The sequence below is a fragment of the Globicephala melas genome, chromosome 1, assembly GCF_963455315.2.
Source record: "Globicephala melas chromosome 1, mGloMel1.2, whole genome shotgun sequence".
NCBI lineage: Eukaryota > Metazoa > Chordata > Mammalia > Artiodactyla > Delphinidae > Globicephala > Globicephala melas.
The window spans coordinates 169,378,847-169,395,451 of NC_083314.1; the positions used below are offsets into that span (position 1 = coordinate 169,378,847).

At 44.0% G+C, this 16,605-nt stretch overlaps 1 long non-coding RNA gene, 1 other non-coding gene and 1 pseudogene across 2 annotated transcripts; 2 read left to right on the forward strand and 1 right to left on the reverse strand.

Moving 5' to 3' along the window:
- Positions 1-2,632: 2,632 nt before the first annotated feature.
- LOC115867004 (RNA transcription, translation and transport factor protein pseudogene) lies at positions 2,633-4,734 on the forward strand (annotated as a pseudogene).
- LOC115867325 (U6 spliceosomal RNA) lies at positions 3,119-3,225 on the forward strand. Its single transcript, XR_004045061.1, has one exon. It is a non-coding gene; the product is annotated as a U6 spliceosomal RNA (small nuclear RNA).
- Positions 4,735-6,696: 1,962 nt separating the features above from the next.
- Positions 6,697-10,529, reverse strand: LOC138842882 (uncharacterized). Its single transcript, XR_011377848.1, has 3 exons — positions 10,470-10,529; positions 9,532-9,643; positions 6,697-6,823 (listed from the first exon to the last, which is right to left on the reverse strand). It is a non-coding gene; the product is annotated as an uncharacterized lncRNA (long non-coding RNA).
- Positions 10,530-16,605: the final 6,076 nt, after the last annotated feature.

Consider the following 16,605-nt stretch of genomic DNA (forward strand, 5'->3'; position numbering starts at 1 on the left):
AAAGCAGGAGATAAATAACTTCCTAGTGCAAGATGCCAGGAGGAAAGACACATTCCTACCACCAGAGATGGGGGGTGGAAGCCGGAGAAATCTATACAAACAGACCTTTTTAAAACAACTCATCCTACCTTGGTCTCCCCATATGTTTTACTTTTCCACAGTTGTTCCTCTTTGTTCAACTAAGTTTATAAACTTAGATGGGGGGGTCAAGGGGGCGGAGGTCAAGGGGGGGTCTTCATTTTCCTATGGGAAATGTCCACACAAAAATCCATGTGCTTTTCTCCTATTAATCTTAGTCAATTTAATTCTCAGGCCCAGCCAGAGACCCTGCGAGAATAGAGATACAGTTCTGCCTCCCCTACAGACTTAAGTCTGAAGACCTGATTTTTTACCTCTGTATTCTGCCAACCTACTTCTCACTTAAAGGTCTTTGTCTTGAGACAATCCAAAATGAAAGATGGGGGAGGGCTGGAGCGGGGGAGGAAACGCCCAATGCCCTCTTCGCTGGTAGACCTTCTCCCTTGAACTGGCACATACTCCTTAATGGAAAAGGGGCAGGAAATCAGTACACAGCAACCTTCTAAATGTTTTCTACCATTTCCTCTAGCCCTGATTGGCATGGCTCTGTCCCAACATGTAGCAAAAAACAGTTTGATCGAATGCCACTGCATAACAAAGCTCACCAGCTTTCCAGGCTGCAGCCGTGGGGACCTCATTAACTACCATTCTCCTCCACTCAGTCAATCCCACAGATTAGGGCCTGTGACTTCCAGAAACCACCTTAAAATACTAAAGTCTACATGCATCAGGGTTCTTAATTGTAAGCAACAGAAGCTGATCCTGGCTGATTACAGAGAAAATAAATGTATTTAAAACAATCTCAATAGCCCACAGAATCTGTGTGAAACTGAAGAAACTGGCTCAAGATTAAGCTTCCAAGAAAAGGATTGAAAACCAAAAACCTGGCCTGATGAAGAAACTGCTGCTTCTGCTACTGCAGTTGCCGCCATGATGTGCTAATGCCGCCATCTGCATTTCGACCAGAAGCTCCATTTGATTATAACCACCGCTACACTGGTAATGCTATCACTTGTGCATCAAGAGCTCAGCTCAACTTGAAAATGCTGTATCCCTGAAAACAATTCACCTCTGCCACTGCCAGGAAAATGGTTTCCACGCCAAGCCTCCTTCCTCAAATTGTGCCATTCTGAATCAAAGTTTCATATGGGCGAGTCCCATTGGTGGAGAATAGCTCACAGGCCTAAGCCTGACCACAAAAGAGACTGGGAAACACCTTTCTGAGGAAAAGGGACTGATGAGGCTGGAAATTCCCCCAAACAGAGCAAAAAGTACTGAGAATCCAGAAAACATAGCTATGTGGGGCATTCAAGTGGAGCAATCTGGTAGATGATGACTACGCGTATCTATAGTTTGGGAGAGCTACCTGGGCTTGGGAGCATAGAGGTGGTATTACGGTTTGAACTGTGTCTCACCAAAATTTATATGTTGATATCCTCTTCTCCATTACCTCAGAATGTGCCTTTACTTGGAGATAAGGTCTTTCCAGAGGTAATCAAGGTAAAAAGAGATCATGAGAATTGGCCCTAATCCAACATGACTGGTGTCCCTCTAAAATGGGGAAATTCGGACACAGAGAGAATGCCATGTAAAGATAAAGGCAGCAAGCCAAGGAACATCAAAGATTGCCAGCAAACCGTTAGAAGCTAGGAGAGACGGAGGGAACAGGTTTTGTCCTCACAGGCCTCAGAAGGAACCAACACCACCACACCCTGATCTAGAACTTCCAGACTGCAGTGAGCGGTCCCAAAGAGAGATATTAGTTCCCTGCCCAGGAATTGAACCTGGGTAGCCTGGATGAAAACCAGGAATCTTAACCAGTAGACCACCAGGGGCTAGAGGCTGGAAGTAAAGTGGCCCTGGCTCTTGCCGGGTTTGAAAGCAAGAATGTTTCAAGGAGGCAGAAACTGTACAAAGGAGTACAAAGTTTATTATTGCAGACACAGCACAACAAGTGGGAGAGCACACAGAGAAAGTGTTTGACTGAAGCAAGGCTGAAATACACATCCAGAGAGAAAGGGTGTGGGCATCCTTCCTAATGAGGAGCACAGTAAAGAGGTGATTTAAATCACTTGTACAGGGCAGTCCTTCTGGGTCTTTGTTTACCTTTGGCCAATTATCTTGTTTCTTTTTTCACACCTGACTGGGCCTAGGATCCTCCCCAGCATGTGTGCTCAACTTTTCGCTAAGACGGATCCCACAGCAGAGGCCTGTGACGGTATGTCCACCCTTATTATGGGGTGGCGCCCCCTCCTTTTTGACCCCCAAGGAGTCTTTCTGCTCCTCTGCAGTCGGGGAAGTTTCCCTGACCTCAGCAGTGGTCATCTTCCTTCTTTATTCCAGCAGAGCTCAGCTTCTGCCGCTAGCTTTGTCCTTGGAGTGTCTGGGGGAAAACAAAGCTTCAGTTTTAGTGCACTTGACAAACACGAGCTCTCCAGCCCAGGAGCCCATCTACCTCCTACCTCAGAAGGGCAAGGAAAGGGAGCGAGGGCTAATACCTGGGGACATATTAAAGGGAAGGCATCTCTTCCTCCATGAGAAGAGGAAAAGCCAGATGCAGGTGAGATGAGGATTCCTGGGCAATGACCTAGTTGAGGAAGCATTCTCAGGAATGACCTGAAGGGGAGCGGGAAAAGAAAGCAGGAAGGGAAGGGGGCCGAGCACGAATGCCATGACAGCAAAGTGCCATGAAGAGCACCCAGACTTGGGTGCATCCCCCCGGGGAGCTCTCACAGCTCAGTCATCCCAGTCATCGGGCAAGTTTGTGGGGGTATTTATACTCCCGATTCAGGCAGCCTGAGGGCAGTCCTCAGACAAGAGACACAGGTGCTGGCTGTGGGGAGTGAAGGCACATGGGGGTGCTGGTGTGCCCCCAGACAGCGAAGGAATCCAAGGGGACATGGGCAGAGCTCGAGCAGCCTCTGCTATACAGCTGTGGGTTGGCAGGACAAGAGAGTGACACATGAAAAATTCTATATCCCCTTCTATTCTATAGGGAAGACATTTGAGGAGAATGAAGAAGGTTTAAAGTATGAAAGAGGTGCTCGCTTCAGCAGCACATATACTAAAATTGGAACGATACAGAGAAGATTAGCATGGCCCCTGCGCAAGGATGACACTCAAATTCATGAAGCGTTCCATATTTTTGGGGAAGCAGATTCGTGAAGCATTCCATATTTGGGGGAAGCAGCCGTATAGCACAGGGAGATCAGCTCGGTGCTTAGTGACCACCTAGAGGGGTGGGATAGGGAGGGTGGGATAGGATGGTGGGAGGGAGACGCAAGAGGGAGGAGATATGGGGATATATGTACATGTATAGCTGATTCCCTTTGTTATAAAGCAGAAACTAACACACCCTTGTAAAGCAATTATACTCCAATAAAGATGTTAAAAATAAATAAATAAAAAATTAAGTATGAAAGAGAAAGCTGATCAGGAAGGTACAGAAAGATTGCCAGGCAACAGTGAAGTCCCAGTTGAGAGAGAGACCAGGACCTTGTTATGGCACAAACACCAACAGTATCCAGGTATAACAGGACCGTGGGGCAAAAGAGGAGTGATTGGCAAAGACGTGGTAAAGGCATTCAGTCTTTCCTGGGCAGGAAAGGAACTTAGAACCTTAGAACTGAATAGAAAGGGAGACAACGGAGAGGCCAGGGGCTTGGCAGTTTTAACAAATTTGAAGAACAGGTATTGTGGGAGCAACTGGGTTAAAAAAATGTGGAAGAATGAGAGGGTGTGGTCCCAGATTTAAGAAACGATGATGCAAGGTCCAGGCTGTGGCCATTATGGTGGGTACCTAAGGTGGAACAGAGGGAAAGGTCACTGGAGTTGAGGAGGTCAAAGAACCAACAGGCTGCTCTCACCACGTTGCTGGTGCCTGAGTCACCCACTCCTCTTCCCCTCTCCTCTCCTGGCTGAAGCCTGGGGGACCACAGCCAGAAGCTGGGACCACCGCAATCCTGCCAACTACAGTGCAAAGATGAAACAGAATTTAGAAACAATTGTTTGGCTCGAAGACCAGAAAACTAGACACTATGAGATTAAAGACAGAAATAATTTAAGAAACGTTCACAGCAGTGACTGACCCAAGTTCTTTGAAAGGTATCTCAGCGCCATGAACTGGTTTTTCAAGATCGCCAAGTAGCAATTGGCTGGCTTCTTGATTTAGCTGTTGACTATGGAGGTAATGCTGAAAAATACAAAGACTTGGGACCTGATGGTGCAAAACATGCAGACAGTGCAACTAAAAATGCAGAGCCATTGATCAGTTTGGATGTAAATAATCCTGCTAGGAAGGCTGGGGTAAAGGCTTTACTAACCTCCTTTGGGTTCAGCGTCACAGTGATTACCTGGTAACAAGGTAACAAGGTAAAAAAAGGCAATTCTCATTATGGTCCAGGACCTCCTGAACAGGATGTAGTTGCTGGAGGAAATCGAACAAAAGAAGGCTTGCCTGTTGCTTTAGACAAGCATATTCTTGGTTTGGACACAGGAAATGCAGTTCTCCATGAAGCTACTCAAATTCTGTTGCATATAGAAGAGCTCAGAGAGCTGCAGACAAAAGTGAATGCAGCCAGAGTGGCTGTTCAGGCGATTCTTGCTGATCCAAAGACAGACCACAGGCTGGGGAAAGTTGGAGGACGAACCTTGTAGGATTTCAGCTTCTCACCTGCTTAGTACAATTGGGAACCATGTACGCTCTGGCGTATGTTTGGAAATCAAATGTCACATTTTCAAAGGAGAAACCCCAGAAAATGGATGATGGTCTAGAGATTTACCATCATTGCTTTTTCTTTAATAAAGTTCTAGGAAGTGGGGAAAAGAAAAGAGAACTAGCAGGATGGATGTGGAACGTATCATGTACATGGACACCGAAAACGCACAGGAAGCCTCAGAGCCAGGCACTGACTAGAGCAATGCTAACGGTAATACTCATCACTGACACATACTGAGTGCTTCCACCTGCTTTATCTCATGTCATCCTCCTTCTCTTCCTTCAGGTCTTAGCTTAAATGGCACCTCATTCCCTAACCCCCTTCCCATCATGGTTCTCCTTCATTCTGTCTCAAACTCTTCATAGAACATATATCAATTTACAATTATTTTCTTCTGTTCACTTTTTTTTTTTTTTTTTTTTTTTTGCGGTACGCGGGCCTCTCACTGCTGTGGCCTCTCCCGTTGCGGAGCACAGGCTCTGGACGCGCAGGCCCAGCGGCCATGGCTCACAGGCCCAGCCGCTCCGCGGCATGTGGGATCTTCCCGGACCGGGGCACGAACCCGTGTCCCCTGCATCGGCAGGCGGACTCTCAACCACTGTGCCACCAGGAAAGCCCCAAAGCCCACATTCTTAATGATAACACCTCCAAAAAATTTTCAGTGACTGAGAGGAGATGAAGGAAGTGGGGAGAGAGCAGGGCAGAGATGGGTGTACTGCCCTGCTCCCAGGTTATACGGTAGTTGTAGGACCAAGGACCTTCATACTAGAAATAGTTCAGAAGTAGCCCTGGGAAGGAAGGAGGGCTGCTAACCTACCTTCTGACCCCAGGTGTTCGAGATGTGGGCAATGCATAGTATCCTTTTGAGAGAGCTGCAGAGAAATCTCTCGGAGGAGCTCTGGGTTTCTATTAGCCAAGAGGTAGAGGGAAATTTCCATGAAGAGCTCACACTCCTTGGTAGGGTTTGCTTAGCATAGGATGAGGCTCCAGGGGGTGCAGTGGGAGGCTTTAGGGGAGCAAAGCAGTAGGAAAAGGCAACACAGAGCAGAATGCAGACGAGGGTGTGAAAGAAGATATATAATGGGGAGGCTTATATTTCGAGCATTAAACCAAGGATCAGAGGGCTGTGGGGAAGGTCAGATTCAGCTGGCCACATATTTGCAAAGAATCATCCTTACCAGTCTTCTGATGGGCAGGAGAAATTCAGAGCATTCTGGAAGAAGTCAGTCTTGTCCTAAGTTGGTTGGGTTTTGAAGACAGTCTCATCTCACTCTCATCTCACTGACCCATGAGAGTTCTATTTAGTCCCCAGGACTCTATCAGCAGTTGAACACAGCAGAGGGAGTGGACATGATTCAGGTCTCCAGGAATGTGTCAGGGATGGCCTGTACTGATTTGCTTCAGACAGAATCAGACAGCACAACAGGGTAAGCCTGCAAGTTCCTGGGCAAAAACCGTTTACTCAGCTCTGTAACTCCAGAATGTAACAGATGCCCACCTCACATACCAGAAAGAGGCTCGCTAAATGCTTGTTGATTGAATGATTGTGGGTTTATACGCTTTGTGATGGAATTCAGCACAGCTATCTAGTAATATGGAGTATTATAGAGACATTTAAGTTCAAGATTAGATTTGAGTAAAGATTGAATCAGTAGGTGTGTACGGCCCCGGGCGTCCCCGGGAGTCCCGACCAGCAGGAGAAATCCTTGTGAGTCTGAGGAGGAACCTGTGGGGGTTGAAAAAAGGGGGAAGGGCAGGAGACGCGAAAGAATGGAGGCAAGACAGAATCCTGATCAAGCCTCAAACTTTTATTGCTGCGGTAGCTGTATTTATACACTGCAGAGAAAGGGGGGCGGGATTCAGAATGAGGGAAGTACTTGGCTAATCATCATTGGTGCTGCGTGCGCGGGCTTTCATTTTAGGCGCGAACTTCTATCTCATAAATCAGGAAGAGAAGCAGGGTGTTGGCCATCTTCTAATGGCGAAAACTTCTTGGCTCCCAACAAGTAGGGCTCCCCCACAAAATCCTCGAAATATAGCAAAATGGAGACTATTTTTTTGTGTGTAGTGAAAAAGCCTAACATAAGATTTTCCATCTTAACCATTTTTAAGTGTACGGTTCAGTCGTATTAAGTATATTCACATTGTTGTGAAACAGATCTCCAGAACTTTTTCAGCTTGTAAATCTGAAGCTCTGTACTCATTAAACAACCCCCCTTTTCCCCCCGCTCACCTGCCCCTGGTACCCACCATTCCACTTTCTGTCTCTATGAATTGGACTGCTTTACATACCTCATGTAAGTGGAATCATACAGTATTTACTTTTTTGTGATTGGCTTATTTTGTTCAGCATAACATTCTCAAGTTTCATCCATGTTGTAGCGTGTGACAGGATTTCTTTTCTTTTTAAGGCTAAATAATATTCCATTGTATGCATGTACTATATTTTGTTTATTCATCTGTTGATAGACATTTGGGTTGCTCCTACCTCTTGGCAGTTGTGAATAATGCTACTCTATATGTGGTTGAACAAATAACTCTTTGAGACCCTCCTTTCAATTCTCTAGGATATATATTCAGAAATAGAATTGCTGGATCACATGGTAGTATTATTCTTAGTTCTTTGAGGATCTTCCATACTGTTTTCCATAGTGGTCGCACCATTGCACAATCTTGACAACAGTACACAAGGGTTCCCATTTTACCACATCCTCACCAACCCTTCTTATTTTTTTTTTTATAGCCTTTCTAATGGGTGTGAGGTGATATGTCATTGTGGTTTTGATTTACGTTTCTCTGATGATTAGTGATGTTGAGCATCTTTTCACATGCTTGTTGGCCACTTGTATTCATCTTTGGAGAAATGTTTATTCAAGTCTTTTGTCTATTTTTTGGTTGGGGTATTTGGGGTTTTTGTTTGTTTGTTTTAGGAATTCTTTATTTATTCTAGATATTAACCCCTTATCAGACATATGATTTGCAAATAATTTCTCCCATTCCATAGGTTGCCTTTTCTCTCTGTTGATTGTGTCCTTTCATGCACAAAAGTTTTTAAGTTTGATGTGGTCAAAATGTAGAAGATTTTTTAACCACAATGAAGTAGCTAAGAGATCATGGACTAATACTTCTAATGTTGGCAAGAAAATCTTGCTTACATGATTAGGAAGATATTCAAGGTAAACTGACATTTGCACTAAAACATCTCTTTATTTGAAGTGTTGGCTTTGGAACTGAGCCTGCAATTACTCTAGGCTGCATTCCTCAAGGGGCTCAGTGCAACACTGGACCTGCTTAATACAATAAAACTGATGTTATAAAACTTGGTGCGATAAGACGACAACAACAAAAACTAAAAAAACTAAAAAATAAAATGAAATGATCACTAAGGAAAGGTATTAAGCAAAACCAGTAATATTAGTGGTTTAAAAGTTGCCACCTGGATTATGCAGCCATTACTTTTTTTTTTTTTGGCTGTACCACGCAGCATGCAGGATCTTAGCTCCCCCACTGGGGATCAAACCATTGCCACCTGCAGCGGAAGCGTGGAGTCTTAACCACTGGACCGCCAGGGAAGTCCCACAAATGTTAATAAAACCCTTAAAGGACGTGATAGAATGCTTTGAAAGTAATATTAAGAAAAAAAAGTTAGATATAAAATTGTAGAATTCATTTTCATAATTTTAACAAAACACATGCAAGACCATAAGGCTGAAAATTCCGACGGAACATTGCCAAGACAAATTAAAGAAGGCCTAATTAAACAGAGAGGTGTACGCCATGTTTATAGATTGTAACACTCAATATTGCTGAGATACTTCAGTTATCTTAAAACCACTAATGCCCATCAGCAGTAATTCATTATTTTAAATGGTGGTTTACGTTTTATATTGCTAACATCTGAAAAGTGTAAGTATTTTACTGGGATACTCTATATTGTCGAATTTGATAGATTTCAGGGTGGGCTCAACAAAAAAGTAGTTTCTGAACCTGCAAAGATGACCAGTGCTGGGACTGTGGGTTTTTTACTGGGGACAATCCTATTTTTTACTGAGTGAGCAAATCCTTTTTGACTCCTCTTCAGCTATAATAATCTGGGATTAGCCTCAGCTTCAGAGGTAGAAGCAACAGGTGGCATCACCTCTCAAGATGGTATGAATAAAATAGTCCCTAGGGCAAGAAATCTGAAATTTCCCCATCAATAAAAAGAAAGTATTCCCGCGCTCCTGGGTGATGGAGCTGTATTCAGATAAGGTTAAGGCTTTAGATCACTGGAAAATTAACTATTCACGTGGAAGTCATTAACCGTTCTCGTGCCCTAGGGCACTCCAATATGAAGAGTCAAGTTGAAGAGGGAGAATCAGCCAGCAAGGGAGATTGAAAAAGAGTGTCTACTAGGATGGGGCGGGGAACCCTGTGTGGTGCCGTAGAAACCAAGTGAAGAGAGTATACTAGGTACTGTATGAATCAGGATCCAATCAAAGGAAAGCAAACCAGTTCTAGGTATTTCAGACAGAAGAATTTAATAAAGGAACTGGCTACAAGAGTATTAGAAAAGATGGAGGAGCAGAAGAGGAGAGGGGCGATTACTCAAAGATTATTAACTTCAGGAAACCATCACCACTCTGGGCTAGAAGTGCAAAAATGTTACCTGAAGCCCGGGGCACAGTATCCCTAAGGTTTCTGTTGGTTGTTGGAGCCCAGTTACCTGAGCAGGAGCCCGGGAGCCTGCACTTACAGGTTGTTGCTCCTGTGTCCACAGGCACCACCCAGATCCACTGCTGCCATTGTCACTAGAGCCAATGCTGTCACCACCACCAACGCCGTACTGCTCAGTGGTACTGCTGTCACTGATGCCAAAGACACCACAAGAAACCAGAGTCAGAAAGGGAGGCAATTCTCTCTTCCTTTCATCTTCCATTGCCTTTCGTTGACAAAACCTAAACAGAAACCGGCTAGCTCGGGAGTCTGGAAAGTATCATTTGTCTCTCTCTGATACATAGCAGAGCACAGAAAGGCAGATAAGGGCCAAGAGCAATAGGCAAATGACCAGCATAATCTACCCTTTTGGTCATTCAGCATCCCTTCTTATTCTTCTACCTATATTTAGGTCAAAGACTCAAAGACTAAATTGAAGTTACTTACCAATGCTGCCTACATCTTAGAAACCATTCATAGCTCTCCATTACCTTCAGAGTAAAGTCAAAACCCCACAGCTTGGAGGTTAAGAACCTACCAAGCTAGACCAAGCTTCCTTTCGTAACTTCTCACTATTCCAACTAGATTGATCCATATGTCGTTTCCCAAACACATCTGGTATATTTCTCCCTCTAAGCCTTTGAGCTTGTCATTTCTCCCACCTAAAATGCATTCCCCTTCTCATCTTTTCTACCTCCTCTGCTCCAAACCTACCCAATGATCACAGTATGGCTCAGGTTCAATTCCTCCACACAGTCCCCTCCCAAAGGCGTCAGCCCTCAGCACTCTTCCACTCTCTGAATTCCTCAAGTCTATGCCACTGATAGAGACCAACTAGCCTTCCTGGCAACCCCATGGCACCTAGTGGCATATTGCCTCCAACCTATCCATTTACTGGCTGATTTCTGGCGGTGGAGGATAGGGAAAATGAATTGGCAATACATAGCCGACTATTAATTGGAAGCCCAAGGCACTTACTGCCGGATATCAGCTTCCTGCTGTCTCCCATAGGCCCCACTAAGGCTCTGCCTGTTTAATTCTGAATTATAATTTGGAGCAGTTCATCAATTCTCCATAGCAACCTTCAGAGGAGCTCAGCGGGCCTCCAGAGACATTGTTCTCAGATTACTACCAAGCTAGCAACCTGGTTGAGGGTATTACTAAACCACACAGCTTGCCAGCTAATATCAAGTCAAAGCAGAAGCAAACAAAATGTTTTCAAGGGTGTTGCTCAACAGGAATCCTGTGACCTGAGAAAACTTGCAAAGACTCAGAGCTAAACAAATTTCTGCTTAGCTATCCTGAGTCTGCTCCTGACAAAGATTAAAAGAAGCAAAGCAGCTATAAATCCTCCTTCTCTACGGAAGTTTAAGATGTGGTTCAGGGCTTCCCTGGTGGCGCAGGGGTTAAGAATCCACCTGCCAATGCAGGAGGCACGGGTTCAAGCCCCAGTCTGGGAAGATCCCACATGCTGTGGAGCAACTAAGCCCATGCGCCACAGCTACTGAGCCTATGCTCTAGAGCCCGCGAGCCAAAACTACTGAGCCCGTGTGCCAAAACTACCAAAGCCCGCGCACCTAGAGCCCGTGCTCCACAACAAGAGAAGCCACCGCAATGAGAAGCCCGTGCACCTCAATCAACAGTAGCCCCCGCTCGCTGCAACTAGAGAAAGCCTGTGCGCAGCAACAAAGACCCAACACAGCCAAAAATAAATATATTTTTAAAAAAGATGTAGTTCAGAATACTAACTCCTACCAACAAAGAAAGTTGTTCATCAACACGAACGGCAATCAGCAAAGAACCAAAGACGTGGTTATTGTCCCAGTTCTGCCCTGCATGAGGCATGTCCCTTTCCCTCTCTGGAGCTCAGTTTCCTCATCTGAAAAATTAGGAATTTGAGCTAGATAATCCCCAAGGGCCCTTGCAACCACCAAATCCAAAGACATCTTTAATTGCTTTCTGGTCTCCTTTTACAAAACATCCAATTATTCATTGAAGACTATTAATCATCTATTATCTTGAAAGCCACCACATATGACTGTTCAGATTGTACTGAACAAATCCAGAGGGCACCATCTACATTGGGTTTGTGTGAACTGTACCCCTGTGTTGAGTGGTAGACAACCTGAACATCCAAACATAGCAGCCTTGATTACGCTCTTCAATTTGGACAATATTTAAGTTTTCACCTTTTATTTTCTTAATACCCGTTGTTTCCTGACCTTGGGTCCCTACCAGCAGAGATGAAACGACATTAATATCTGGTACTGAGTTAAGTACTCTCTTATTGATTAACTTTTAATCATGGGCAAGAAATGAGAATAATAACATTAATACACTATTGACCACATATGTGCAAGATACTTTACATATATTAACATTTAATCCTTATGAAATCCTAGCAGGGATAAATATTTCATCCTTATCTTCGGATGGGAAAGTCGAGGCTCAGGGGGACTAAGTAAACTACCCCAGGGTTCCTAGCCAGAGCTAGAAAGTGGCTGAGATGAGGATTCAAAGCCACGTCTGACTCCAAAGCTCATCCTCTTTCCACTCCACCACCCACGACACCTTCTGTACGCTCCATACTCTGCCAACAAGCTTGACATTTTTCTGATATCAGTGAACACGTACAAGTAATTGGAACATTCAGTTAACCAGAAACAGCAGTCACGTTGCATAATCACACCAGAGAGAAGTCAACACGCACCCATTTCCATCCTGATGTTGCTGCTAACTAGAGATGTGCTTACCTCTCTGTGGGCCTGTGCTCTCACTTCAAATTGGAGTGCTGTCTTGGGACCTTTTTAGGTAAGTTAAGTACCAGCAATTCCTATAGCAATGAGCATTTAATTGCATTCTCTGAGTTTTTGTTAGTCTTTTTGGCTCCAGCTAAACAGTTGGGCCACTCTTGTGACCACTTCAGCCACCAAGGAGAGTTCTTTGTGGTCCTTGCTTCTTTATGCCTCCCTCGGGGCACTCCTGTACTTCTTCCCCCTCAGCCTCAAGATCCCAGGTCTGAGAACTTATTCCATGTAGATTTGCAGGCTTTGAGACACTAGCCTGTTATCAGCAGCCCTTGTTTCCTTCCCTCTCGTGTCTCCAGCTCTTTCAGAATTTCCCAGGGAATCGAGCATTGCATTCCTAAAGAGGGCTGATGTCAGAGTTGTGGTCAAATAGGAGGTGAAATGGAAGGACAGATGCTGGCTGCTCCTTCACAGACCCTGTCTTTCAACTCAGCATCAGTCAACAGAACTAGAGGATGTCCTAATGAGCAGCCATAACATTTTCAGATCCAGACCAGGTTTTCCTTCTCAGTATGAATAGTCAATCATCATGCCTACGATTATGAGGGTAGGGGAAAAAGGAGATCTAAATAAAATTAAAACGTGAATTATTTCCCAAGTGCAGCTGTTTTCTGCTCCATAACACCTGGATACAAGATATAATATTTTCTTTATTTGTCTACGTCACACTATATCTGGCTCTGAACGCTTATCTATGTGTATGGGAAAAAAATATAATCTTCGTTATATGTAGAGGCCCACAACCTTCCCCTTCTCCCAGAATTGTACTTGGGTATCAGGGCACTTAGGCAATGCCGAAATTTGTGGGAAAGTTCTCTGATCCTCAGTGTGTCGAGGTTGACACTAAGAGGCTCATTACCCAAAACTATATGGCCCATTAAAAGATGACAGTTCAGGGCTTCCCTGGTGGCACAGTGGTTGAGGGTCCGCCTGCCGATGCAGGGGATACGGGTTCGTGCCCCGGTCAGGGAAGATCCCACATGTCGCAGAGCGGCTGGGCCCGTGAGCCATGGCTGCTGAGCCTGCGCGTCCGGAGCCTGTGCTCCGCAACAGGAGACGCCACAACGGTGAGAGGCCCGCGTACTGCAACAACAACAACAAAAAAGATGACAGTTCATAGCCCAGTTCATAGTGAGTGGGGACCTCACTCACTCCCAAGATTCCCATGATGCTGAGGGTTTAAACCCCAGGTTCCACGCATCACTTCCAACAGAGGAGCAGCCCCTCTTAGAATGCTGCATGGTGGCTGGGCACTGGTCTCCGCCACTCTTGTGACCACCACTGCCACCAGGGAGAGTTCTCTGTGGTCCCTGCTCCTGTGTGGCTCCAGCCTGCTGTCTAACTCTGGACAAGGGGCGTGTGATTGGTGAAGCTTAGATCACAGGTCCATACCTTTGCTACAAGGGAGGCTGGGAAAACAAGCATCTATACTGTGAGACAGGCTCTGCCTCTTACCAAGACATGAAAAGCAAGGGATTCCCCAAACAAGTCATGGGCAGGAACAAAGAAGGGCAATGTCTGTACTGCTTTAACCTGTGGATCTTGGCAAAACCCCTTGTCTTCTCTTGGGCTCAGCTTCCTCAACTGAAAATAGAGATAATGACACTGACTTCACAGCATAAAAGCCCAGGAGACAAAGGCATACCTGGGCGACCCAGCCTCCCTGTCTTCGGGGTGTGGCAGGATGGGGCAAAGGGAGATGAAATCCCAGGAGAGGGATGAGATGTAGGGAGCATGCCTGGAGGTGATATGTTCTGACCATCAAGGCAAGGACCTGAGCTGAAGTGCCCTCTAAAAGTGGGAATCATCTAGAAGTCATTCCTCTCCAACAGGTAACACTGAGCCAAGAGCATTCTAGAAGGAGTCAGACTTCAGGAAAGGAAAAAGAGAAAGAAGAAGGTGCTTTAAAATGGGACACTGTGTGCACGTGGAGCCAGGAGAGGGAGGAAAGTCAAAACGTAGGGCAGTGCTAGAACAGAGGTCATCTTGCCCTAAATCAGGATTGGGTAACTGAGGCAGCTTCTCACAGAGGGCTCCAAATCTTCTGATCTTCCCACATGCCTGCGGGCTGCCTGTTAACCAAGTCACATAGTTTCCAGTACAGCAGCAGTGAGGCTAAACAATTAAATCTCTGCCTCTTTGCTTTTCGTGCGGAAGGTCTCTCCATGTGAAAAAATCTAATGTGATTTTTTCCCCCATAACTGTGTGCCTCCTCTGATGTTCCAGACAGGAAAACAAATAACAATTGATTATGAAATATGGTTCCAAAAAGAATGTTGAAGACTTGTTTACTGGTGTTTTTAATCTCTACAGTAGTTTGAGCTCAAAAATAATAATAAAAACACTATGACTATATACAGTGAAAGATATATACATATTTTTAGAACACCCTGCACAATTCTATAGTTACTCTATATTTATACACCATATATATGTGTGTGCATACGTATAGAGAGAATTTGTCTATATATGTATACACATATAATCACTGAATTGTACACTTTAAATTTTACTAAAAGTTTTACTAAAAATTATTGAATTGTACACTTACAGTGGGCATATTTTATGGTATGTAAATTATACCTCAATAAAGCTGTCTTTAAAAACCACCCTACACAAGATTTGAAAACAAACTACAAACTAGCAGAATATATTTGCCATGAAAATAACTGTAACAGAGGTATCCTTACTATATAAAGAACTCTTCAACATCCTGAGAAAAATGTTTACATCCAAATTGAAAAATGGGCTAAGGGAGAAACAGAAATGGTCAGTAAACATGAAAAAAATCTTTATTTCACCAACAATCAAATAAATGTAGTTTTAAGAAGTAAAAGTTTTAATCTATAAAATTCTTAAGAATTGCAACTTCTTTTTTAAGATGATGTCCAGAATCGGTGAGAGTAGCTGACCCAGGCTGGGAAAACTCCTAGATCTCCTAGATATCATCTCCCTTCCTAACCCAGAGGGAATTAAGTCCTCCTTCTTTGTTTCAGTGTCACCCTAAACTTCCATCTCTTATCCCTTATTGTTACTGGCTACTTACATGACTGTATCACCCAGTTAAATTTCAACCCCCTGAGAACTGTGGCTTATTCTTCAGTGTACTCCCAGTTCTAGCAGAGAATATAAACCCTACACGTTTATTCTATGTTTATTGAATGAATAAGAAGAGTGAATTTGGTACAGATTTCCAAAGGGCATTTTGATCATGTCTATCAAGTCCTTAAATTCTTTAATATTCCTTTGACTCAGTGATTCAAAACTGAGAAGTCTGTCCTAACCAAAATGTACAAAGATATTTATCTCAGGGTTAGTTTTAAATGTGGAAACAATGCAAATGTCAAACATTCAGTGATAGATTTAATTTTTTTAATTTTTATGTCCTTTTTCACTGTGGTAAAATGCACATAACATACTATTTATTATTTTAACCGTTTTAAAATGTGAAATTCAGTGACATTTAATACATTCACAATGTTGTGCAACCATCACTACTACCTTGTTCCAGCACATTTTCTTCACCCCAAAAGGGAACCTCATACCCATTGAGCAGGCTCTCCCCATTCCGCCTTCCCCCAGAAGGAGGAACCACAATCTGCTTTCTGTCTCTATAGATTTACCTGTTCTGGATATCTCTTATAAATGGAATCATGCAGTACTGTATGTGGTCTTTTGTGTCTGGCTTGTTTCATTTAGCATAATGTTTTCCCGATTCAACCATGTGGTAGTAATTCATTCCTTTTTATGGCTGAATAATATACCTTTGTGTGAATATACCATATTTTATTTATCCATTAATCAGCTAATGAACATTTGGGTTGTTTCCACCTTTGGCTGTTGTGAATAGTACCGCTATAAACATTCATGTCCAAATTTTTGTTCAAACACTGTTTTCAGTTCTTTGGAGTATATACACCAGGAGTGGAATTGCTGGGTATTTCTATGTTTATGTTCTATAGTAATTCTATGTTAAATTTATTGAGGAAGGGCCAAACTGTTTTCCACAGTGGCTGCACCATTCTACATTCCCACCAACAATGCACAAGGGTTCCATAGATTCACATTTTATTATGTGCTTTTGCGATGCGAGATGGTTCCGGCATGAATAAAACAGCCAAGTCCCTGCTTTTAAGAAGCTGACATTCAGGGACTTCCCTGGTGGTCCAGTGGTTAAGACTCCATCCTCCCAATGCACGGGACGTGGGTTCAATCCCTGGTGGGGGAACTAGATCCCACATGCATGCCGCAACTAAAGATCCCGCATGCCACAACTAAGACATGGTGCAACCAAAATAAATAAATAA